This window comes from Panthera onca, chromosome A2, assembly GCF_046562875.1.
Source record: "Panthera onca isolate mPanOnc1 chromosome A2, mPanOnc1 haplotype 2, whole genome shotgun sequence".
Classification (NCBI taxonomy): domain Eukaryota; kingdom Metazoa; phylum Chordata; class Mammalia; order Carnivora; family Felidae; genus Panthera; species Panthera onca.
This window is the reverse complement of record NC_138340.1, coordinates 20986646-20996332: the sequence shown is the minus strand read 5'-3', so window position 1 is coordinate 20996332 and position 9687 is coordinate 20986646.

The window sequence follows — 9687 nt, the reverse complement described above, 5'->3', positions numbered from 1 at the left end:
GCACTCTCCCTGATGCAGAGGGGTGTCGCTTAGTACTCCTGACAGGCCACTCAAGAACCTGGTACTGATGGGGTTCCTGCCCAGATCCCCTCTACCCTGAGGGTCCCCTGGAAAATGTCCTCTCCGGCTCCAAACTGTGACCCTCCAAGCTGACAGGAAGACATTCAGGTCTCCAAGTGGTCTAACAGAGATGGCCCTGAGAATATGACCCAAGACGACCCCTTCTCTCTTCTCTTTCCAACCTCACTGTCTACCCTGACCCAGCTCTGGCGACATCCTGGTCTCAGATCTCCTTCCAAGCAGAAATAAACTTACTCTCGGTAGGCCCTGAGGGCAGGAATGGCTGTTCCCATTTTACGGGTGAGGAGACTGAGGCCCTGAAGGAGGTCTTGTCATGAGCACGTGCACTGCTGATCAGGCAGAACTGGCTTGGTAGCTGGACCCTCTGCCCTTGCCCAGGGCCCTCCCTGGGACCCTTCCTGATTCCACAGCCCCTCTTGGCTGGCCCTCAGAGCAGGCAGCTGGGCCTGGGGATAGGCAGAGAGGACCTTGGGAAGGGCGCCTGGACTGGGGAGCAGGTGTGGGACGGGGGCAGCAGGTGCAGGATAATGGGGCCACTGGGAGAGGCCCAGGGAGCAGGTGTTGCCATGGAGGGGGTGAAGTTGCCATTGTACGTCCAGTTCTGGTGGGCCCAGAACAGGAGGGGGAATCCCTATGAGCCCCTGGGCCACCCTGGCTTATGCTCAGAGGTCATCCAGATGCCTGGGCTCAGGCACACAGCCAAGCCCCTCCCCTGGGTCTCAGCAACCCTCCAGGTTGCCATGACAACCAGCACTTTCATCCCTATCCCTTTGTCTGGTCACGGTCCAGCTTTTGTGACCAGCCATAATTAGCAGGGGTGGGGAGAGCCTTGCCTCAGGATGCACTCAGCTGGGGTGAAGCCATGAACCCAAGGCAGAGGGGGCTGGAGGGCAGGTTAAAGAACACCAGATACCAGAAACCCTGGGCTTTTCTGGCCACCAGCCCCTGCAGCCTCCTCTCCTGGCTGCTGACCACACCCTCAGAGCTGGATCTACAGGCCTGGAGGTGACCTGGGCCCCAGGCACTCCTGTCCCCTCTCTGCCCGGAGCTGTGGACCACCCATCTCCCCTGTGCACTGTGAGAAGAGGCAAAGAGTACAGGCCAAATCTCACTTTGTGAACTCCCCTGTATGACTTGGGAAACTAAGGCACAGAGCAAACCTCGGCCTTGGCCTACATCAGGCCACAAAAAGCAAGACCTCCTGGGGATGCAGGACCCCAAGGCAGGCCCCTAAACCAAATAAAATTGAACCCCGGAGGTTAGGTAGTCCCTCCTCTGACATACCCCATAGAGAGAAACCTAGTCACCAGGATTTGGCAGGAGTGGGAGCAGGCTGTGGTGGCCCAGGTCCCACCTGCTATGTGACTTTGGGCACATCCCTTTTCTTTGAGCCCCCAGTCTGTAAAAACAAGCGAGGTCTACGAACCTTCAGCGAACCCTCCCTCCTGAAGCCAGGGTGAAAATGAACAAGGCCCCCTCAGCACAAAGCCGGCTCCTCGCCAGCCCCACACACACCCCACATCCCCTGCTCCCCCAGAATCACCCCCGGCCTACCCAGGACTTGGCATCCCTGCATCCACCCTCGCTGCTCTGGACCTTTGCACCCTTAGTTCCTCCTCAGTGGTGTTCTTGCCCCTCAGACAGGAATCCAGAGCTCCTGGGTCACCAAGAGCTGGTGAGCATGATCACTGCGGTCTGACAAGCTCTGACTTTCAACCGGGAACCAACCCTGGAGCAGAAGCAGACAGCCTGGGGGCAGGAGCCGGCTGTGGACACAGCTCCTGGAATGAGACAGCACAGAAGGAGGGTCACAGGATGGCTTTAGGGACTAGGCTACAGCACCACTTGTCCTTCTGTCCCGGGCTGGCTTTTCTGATTCTTCAGGGGAGTCAGGGATTCCTGCCCCAGGCTCCCCACACCGCAGTCTCATGGCAGGAGTCTGGTGACGATCCACACAACTGCGCCTATTAGGAATGAGCTTCTGCTGGGACTGCCCCCTCTGTGGGACCCCGGGCTGTGCAGGCGCCTCAGGCTGAGGAGAGACCCCCTCCACCAGGACAGCCCCAAAGACACGACAGGGTCTAGTGATGTGCCCCAGAGATGCCTATTGGCAGACAGGGTAGGTCTGCATCCCTCCTTCTCAGCCACCACCCATCCCCCTGAGAGACTTGAGAAGAAGGGGGCAGAAGAGGAGGCACCAGGGCTGCTCCTGCAGCTGTAGTGAACACTGAGCAGAGAGCCAATTCACACCAGCAGGGCAGGCCCATAACTCAGCACCACTTGGTCATCTCGTGAAAGTGTTACTCCCTCTTCCCCATGAACATCGTCCTCTGGGATTAGCCCTGTGTCTGTGTTGGATGTGAGAGGGACACAGTAGGGCCTGCTACCTGAGGCCAACAGGTGAGTTCTGGGGCCTAGGCTGAGGCTACATCACTGGGCAGCCCACACCAGGAGGAGGACAGTGTCCACCCATGTAGTTATTCACGGTTGTTATCAGTTAGTGACCCATTATTGAGGAATTGGTGTGTGTCGTGAGGTTTATGCACATCAGGCCATGAATCCTCACACCAGCCCTAGAAGGTGGTGACTAGTATGGTTTCCCCTTTTACAGGGATACTGAAGCTCAGAGATGTTAAGCTGTCTTGGGAAAGGGGATCAGCAGACCCACCAGAGGGGTGGGAAAGTCAGAGGCAGAGCTGAGGCCACTACTGGGTAGAAGACACCGCAAATCTCCAGGTTTGGGGGCTCAGGGTGAAACATTTTTTATAATGGCTGGAGCCAGGGGACTGGGTGCCCAGGTGGCAAGGAGCTCCCTGTCATAAGTGGCATGCAGTAAGAAGCCGGATGGGGCACTTGTCATCCTGCATCAGAATGAAAATGGAGTAGCTGTCCAGAGGATATAATATCCTAAGGGGTCAATCCCAGGCCCACCCCAGCCCTGGAGGGTGCAGAGAAGGCAGCATCTCCCAAGTAGGGATTAAAGGGGGGAGGGGTGCCTGGGTGGCTCAGTCGGTTAAGCTTCGACTTAGGCTCAGGTCATGATCTCTCTCTTACGGTTCATGGTTTCCAGCCCCGCATCAGGCTGTCTGCTGTCAGCACAGGACCTGCTTCTGATCCTCTGTCTCTCTCTCTCTCTCTCTCTCTCTCTCTCTCTCTCTCTCTGCCTCTCCCCCTCTCAAAAATAAATAAACATTAAAAAAAATGTTTATATACTTTAAAAAAAAAAATTAAGGACAGAAGGAGACACCCTGTCCAGAATTATCCTCCTTGCTCCTCCCTAGAGGTGGCTTCCACATTCTTAGTGAGAAATTTCAGAGGGACGGGGCACAGATGGGGACACAAGGCCGGGAGTGAATACCCCCAATTTTGCATCCTAGGCACTTCACTTGCCTCACCCTAGTCTCAACCCTGTGGGGTCTCAGAACCCAAGCCCACTCCCAAAGCCCCTCCTCAGGGGGTCCGGGCTCTTCTTTCCCCACCCCTACAGCCAACCAGTGCACCATGACCAACCCTTTCCATCCCCAAACCTCCCTCAAGTCCAGCCACTCCTCCCTGGCCTCCCATCCACCAGCTAAGAGTTACCAGTTCCTTTCCTACCCCGAAGCCCTGCTCAGACCCTTCCATGGCCCCCCCAGATCTGGCCCCTCACTCTCTACACTCCCTCCCACCAAAAGGAGGCCCTTTTAGCTTCTGGCACACCCCAGGTACCTGACCCCCGCCTCTCCTGGATCATATTCATTGCAGCTCAGACATCTTTCCTCCTGGGTTGGGAGTAAGCACGCCCGTGCTCCACTAGCCGTCACAAAACCATGTGGCCAGGGCGATTAGTATGTCTGCCTCCTCAGAGAGACCAAAGGTGCCGTGGGCCAGGGTCCAATCTAGCCCACCCAGCCTTGTGTCTCTAGCCCTGGCTCTGCTGCCTGGCACAGAGGAGATACCTAGTGAGCAACAAACGGATGAATGAAGGGGATGTGACCAATGATGAAGTTTTGGGGTGATCGGGGATTCATGGGGTTTGGAATTCTTGAAAACGCCCTTGGTGCAAAAAGGTAATTTTATTAAAGCATGGGGACAGGACAGGGAGAGCTGCACTGGGGTCATGATGGGTAACTCATCATTATACCCTCAGGTTGGGAGGGGGTCAGTCAGGGATAGAGTAAGTCTCCAAGGAATTTTGAAAGCAAGGTTTCCGGGACTTTGAGGGGCTAGCTGTTGCTAGGGAAACACCATTTATTACCGTTTAATAAAACCTCAGTCATGAGACCCTTCAGATGTATACTGGGGGACATAAGCTTGGAGTATGATTGCCAGCATATATTGGGGCAGTTGAGATACAGTAGACTTACAGGATCCTCGAGGTTGGGATAATGTTAAGCTAAGATTCTCTTTTGCCCCCAGCAAAGTGTCATCCTTGAGGCAGCTGAGCTCCTAGAGGGAGGTCACTCTGCTGGTTTCAAGGACCTGTCAATGGGCTGTAGGCATAAGGGAATTTAATTTTTCATTTGCCTTAGTTTCCCACATCACCATGGCAAATACCTAAACCCCTTTCCTTTGTTCTTGGGTAGCCAGGAGTGTCCAAGGAATATCACACATATTCCCCCCGGTGGAGGGGGCCGGGGTGGGGGGCAGCGTGCTGTCAGCCTGTATTTGCCGTCAGCTTGCCCCATGCTCCCTCATCAACCAAGGCTGGGAGGGCTGTCCTACACAGGTGAGTCCTGAAGCTGCGGCAGGAAGTGGGTTTGGGGAGACGTCTGGGGCAGGAGACTGATGAGGCCAGCAGGTCCCCTGCAGAGACCCCAGACTTGTGTGGCCCCACTCCTGCCTTGAACCGCAAAGAGAGGGTCTCAGAGCCACGCACCTGCAGCAGAAAGGAACAGGAGTTAGAGACTCGAGCCAAACGGAGGGGGTGATTTAGGTGGATTCCTATAGGTCTCACCACCGCCTCGGAGTCACACATTCCCCTTTAGCAAAGCCCTTTGCCAGTCTTCCTGGGGACCACCATGGGTGTGAGGGAATCCAAAGGACAAGCCACGATGCACCTGCACCCGCCACTCTCAGCCAGCGGGGAGGATGCCTGTTGGTGGCCTTGTACTCCCCCTTCCCCTGGCTCCCCCAGCCTCCCACCACCCCTGCAGAGAGTGCAGGTTTCCCTGGGCCCTGCTGACCTGGAACCTCTGGCTCTACAGCTCTCTGTGGGTGGTCCAGGCCTGCTTGGCTCCAGACCCCTCCCCGACCTCCCTGGCCGGCTTCCAGGCCTCAAAGGAAGCCACCGCCTTTGCCACCACAGTTACCACCACCACCGCTGCTGCGGCGAAAATGCAATTACAGCAAACAGCCATCGCCTCACTTGAGCCTCGCCATCCACACCTGGAACTAATTAACTTAATTAGGCCTTAATGAGCTACACTGGTCGGAAGGCCTATTTTTACTTAATTATCCCCTAATGTGCTTGGCATGGAGGAGCGAGGGACCTGGAGGACGGCTTTGGTGGTAGCAGCCACCTCCTCTCCCTGCAGAAGGGATACCCAGGAGTGATGCCCGTCTGCCATGAGTGGGCCCCAAGGAACTGAGAGTCTGGACAGGGGAGTGAGGCAGGGGCCATGGGCCACATGTGTAGGGACAGTGCCCCTCCCCCCAGCCCCATCATTCTGGCTGCCCTGCCTCAGCTGAGGCTGAAGGGAATTACTCCTCCAACTGCCTCCAGTGGGGAGGCCGATGCCCAGAGATGTCAGCGGCTTACTTGAGGACACACAGCTAACTCGTGGTGATAGAGGTGAGTAGTCCCAGACACTCTGAAGGAGCATTTTAAGCCATGGTGGAGTCCTGTAAGGGTGGGCTCTAGCCCCTCCCACACCAGGCCTGGTAGGGGAGGGCAGAGGATCACCTGGACAGCTGGCCTCCAGGGTTTCCAGGGCAACACCATCCAGCCCATTTGGACCTTGGCTCAGAAAAGCCAACTTTGTGGAATTGGCTTACTTCTGCAGCCTTGGGGTGAGCTGAGGTGGTCTTCGCTCACCTGGAAGATATGAAGGAGGCATTGAAAGCAGGGTCCTTCCCAGCTGGCCCCTGCTTTGGTCCTTCTGGGGGCTTCCAGATGGTTGGCTCATTTGAATCTCTGGGCTCCTGGGGCTGGATGGGAACCTTGGTTCTTGTGTCTCTGCTAAAGATGAGTCAGCTCCCTTTGTCTCTGGAACTCCAGACTTAAACCTAACAACTACCTCCTTGGTGCCTCCAGCCCTATCCAGCACTCGATCTACCTCTCACTAACCAGTTCTTCCCACTATTCCCCTCTTCAGAAAATGGCCACGCCATTGGCTCATGTGCTCAAGCCAGGAACCGAAGAGCTGCCCTGACAACCTTGGCACCCCACAGCCAACCATCAGGAGTCCTGTTGGCCCTGCTTCCAAACCACATCCCAGGTGCCATCTTCCTGCCCCCTCCCAGCAAGCACCCCAGTCCCGGCCGTCATCCTCTACCATCTGGACAGCTGTGCCCTAGTCTTCCAGCCTTCACACTACTGCCACGGTGATTTTTAAAAATCAGTTCCCAGTTTAAACCCTTTAACGACTTCCCATCACACACAGAATAAGTCCACGGGCCTCAGCCTGAGCTGTAGGGGCCTGCCTGCCTCCCTGATCTCATCCACCTCCTTTCTTCTCTTTTCCTTGCCCCAGTTATGTGAATTGTTCTTCAATGCCTCAGGGACTTTGCACTTGCTGCTCATCTGCCTAAGAATGCTCTTCCCCAAATCTCTGGATCCCTAAGATCTTGGCTTAAATGTCACTGTAGCCTTCCCTGGCCCTATAGCCTAACGTGTCCCCCAGCCCTAGCACCACACTCTGAGCAGTAGGATCTTCTGCATCACACTTGCATGATACTGTTCCTGTCTCTCACAACTGAAGTATAGGCTCCAGAGGACAGGGATTGCATCTGCCTTGGTCCCTACTGAATTCCCAGCCTAGAACACCATATGCCTAACACGTGAAGGGGTCTTTTTGTTGAATGGATGTTAAGAGAATTCCTTGACCCTCCCACAAACAGCCAGAGTCCCCAGCCCCTTCCTCCAGCTCCCCAGAGCCCACCCGAATACCTCATGCCTGAGGATGGCATCCCCTCACCTACTCTGGCCTCCCAGCCTCTACTCACACTGGTACCCGAAGTACATCTTCTGTGGACTGAAAGCCTTGCCTCCCCCAGGCCTGGCAGGTGCTGCTCTTCCTGACCAGAAGGAGAGGGTCAGATCTCTACTCAGTGTGGCCCTTAGTCTTGGCTCTTCCTGGCACTTATCTTTGCCTACCCTTTGGAGGACACTCCTTAGGCCTGAGTCTGTCTGAACTCTGAGGTCATAATCCCCTGGAGGTAGTTACCCTCACCTCTGTCTGCCCATCCCTTCCCATCCCTGCCCCAGTAGCCAGGCCCAAGGTGTTTGGTCCATAGTCAGCAATTAGCAAACAAGTCAGCCCCACTCTGACCACACTGCTGTACACCTAGGGAGGAGGTCAGATAAGAGCAGAATCCAGCCATCTGGGGGTATCACCTATAAGATGGGGCACCACTGATTGGGAGAGTCTAAGATGGCCCCCAGAGCCCAGGGATTCCCCAGTTCAGAAGGGCAGGAAGCCCAGCCTGGAACAGGCAGAATTGCCAGTCAGAGCTGTCTCCCCAGGGGCCCCGACCACTAGGCAGGGCCCAGGTGGGACATAAAGGGGAGGGACAGCTATGATGACATAATTTAGAAGGAGGTTAAATAGATGTCAAGGTGGGCCCCACCTTCCCGGGGGGGTTCTGGACAGTCCCAGGATGTGTGAGACCATGGGTCATAGACTCTCTCCTTTCACACAGGGAAACTGATGCCTGGGGGAGAGGATAGCCCAGGTGACTGAGCCAGGCAGGGAGTAGGATTGCTGAGGCCTGATTTAGGTTCCTCTTGGTGGCCCCAGAGCCTGTTTCCCTACTGGCACAATGGTGGCACTGCCTCCCATCTTCCCTCACTTCCCTACTCCCACTGCCCAGGAAAGCTGGGAGGCTCACTAAGGGGAAGGGAAAGCCATGGATGGTCTCCCTGCCTCCCAGCCTTGTGCAAGGGAGGGGAGGCTGAGGGAGCAGCAGTCTGGGGACCCCTATGATTCTCTGCCCCCTCTCAGAAAAAGGAGCCTATGGAGAAGGAGACCTCCCTGAGGCTGAGGGTGATCTGCCTGGGTTTGAGAAGTCTCCAGCCATGCTGGACTGCCTCTTAGGGTCAGCGCTGCCATGATTGGCTCTACCACCTCGCTTGCTCTGAGCCTCAGTTTCCCTACTAGTCCAATGAGGATAATAGTAGTCATTCCAGTCCTTCCAGTCTGTGGCCTCATAGGGCCACCATGAGCAGCCACCAGGCCAGTGGATATGAGACGGTGGCTCCTGTGAGCAGCAAAGCCCTGAAGAGAGAAGACACATCCTGCTAAGGGTGGCATCTTAGGGGCAAAGGGGCCTGGATTGCTCAGGCTCCCAGTCTCAGTCACCCCAGCCAAGCCAGAGCCCCTGCCCTGCCCTGGGGTTCTGGGGGTGACAGCATCTGTAAGCGATGGGAGAGGCAGGGTTGGCCAGAGACACCCTCAGCCCTGGCAACTGCCGTTCTGCCCCCCCCCACCCCCACCCCTGCTGACTCTCCTGTCCTATGCTATCTGTGGCTGCCTACAGTCACCCCACACACACAGTGGCTGCTGCCTGCCTGCCTCCCAAGCAGAGGCAGCTGCTCTGGCCTCCATGCTGGAACCAAAATTGAATGAGTTTTTCCACAATGTCGCCTCCCGCTGACGGCTCCTAATTGCATGTTGAAGCCATGTGATGGAGCCCAACTTACACTAATTATGTCATTACCCTAATTAAGTAAATAGTGTATGTGCTAATTGGCAGAAATCTCTTTGGGGGATGGGCAGGGGGAGAGGAGGCTGGTATACCCTGGGCTTTCACATGGGTGGGCTGGGGGTAACAGAGGTGGGGGATGCATTTCTTCCCTTGGTTCTACAGGTCCTGCAATCACCCAAGGGTTTGGGGAGCACCCTTAGCCTCCACCCCGGACAGGCTTGTCCGTGCTCCAGGGGAAGAAGCACAAGGTGCTAAATAGGTGGTCGGAGATCCAAGCCGGAGGCCTGCCGTTGCCCTAACAGGCTTAGCCTTAAACAAGCCTTTTCCCTCTCTCAGGTAGATCCCCTTGCCCAACCCCACCATCACCTCAGCCAGCCCAGAGCCTGTGGACTCTCAGACGGTGGGCACAGGGGCATCAGAGAGAATCAATATCCTGGCAGGACTAACCATGCCACTGCCATCCATCTATGGGGCATCAGTTATATGCCTGGCCTGGGGCAGCAGGAAGGAGAGAGGCTGATGACAGAGCAAAGCCCTAGGCCCTGATACAGCACCAGTGTGAACCAGTAAAGGAACAAACAGGGCTGGCATTCCCCAGAAGTCGTGTGATGTGGGAAGATCTAAGGAAGTCTGGAGGGCTTCATGGAGGAAGAGGAATTCACCTATAAGGGAGAGGAAATCAGGGCTTCAGAGCTCATATCATCTTTCACCATGTGATTCCCCCCCCCAAATTTATAAGTTTATTATTATGACATTCAT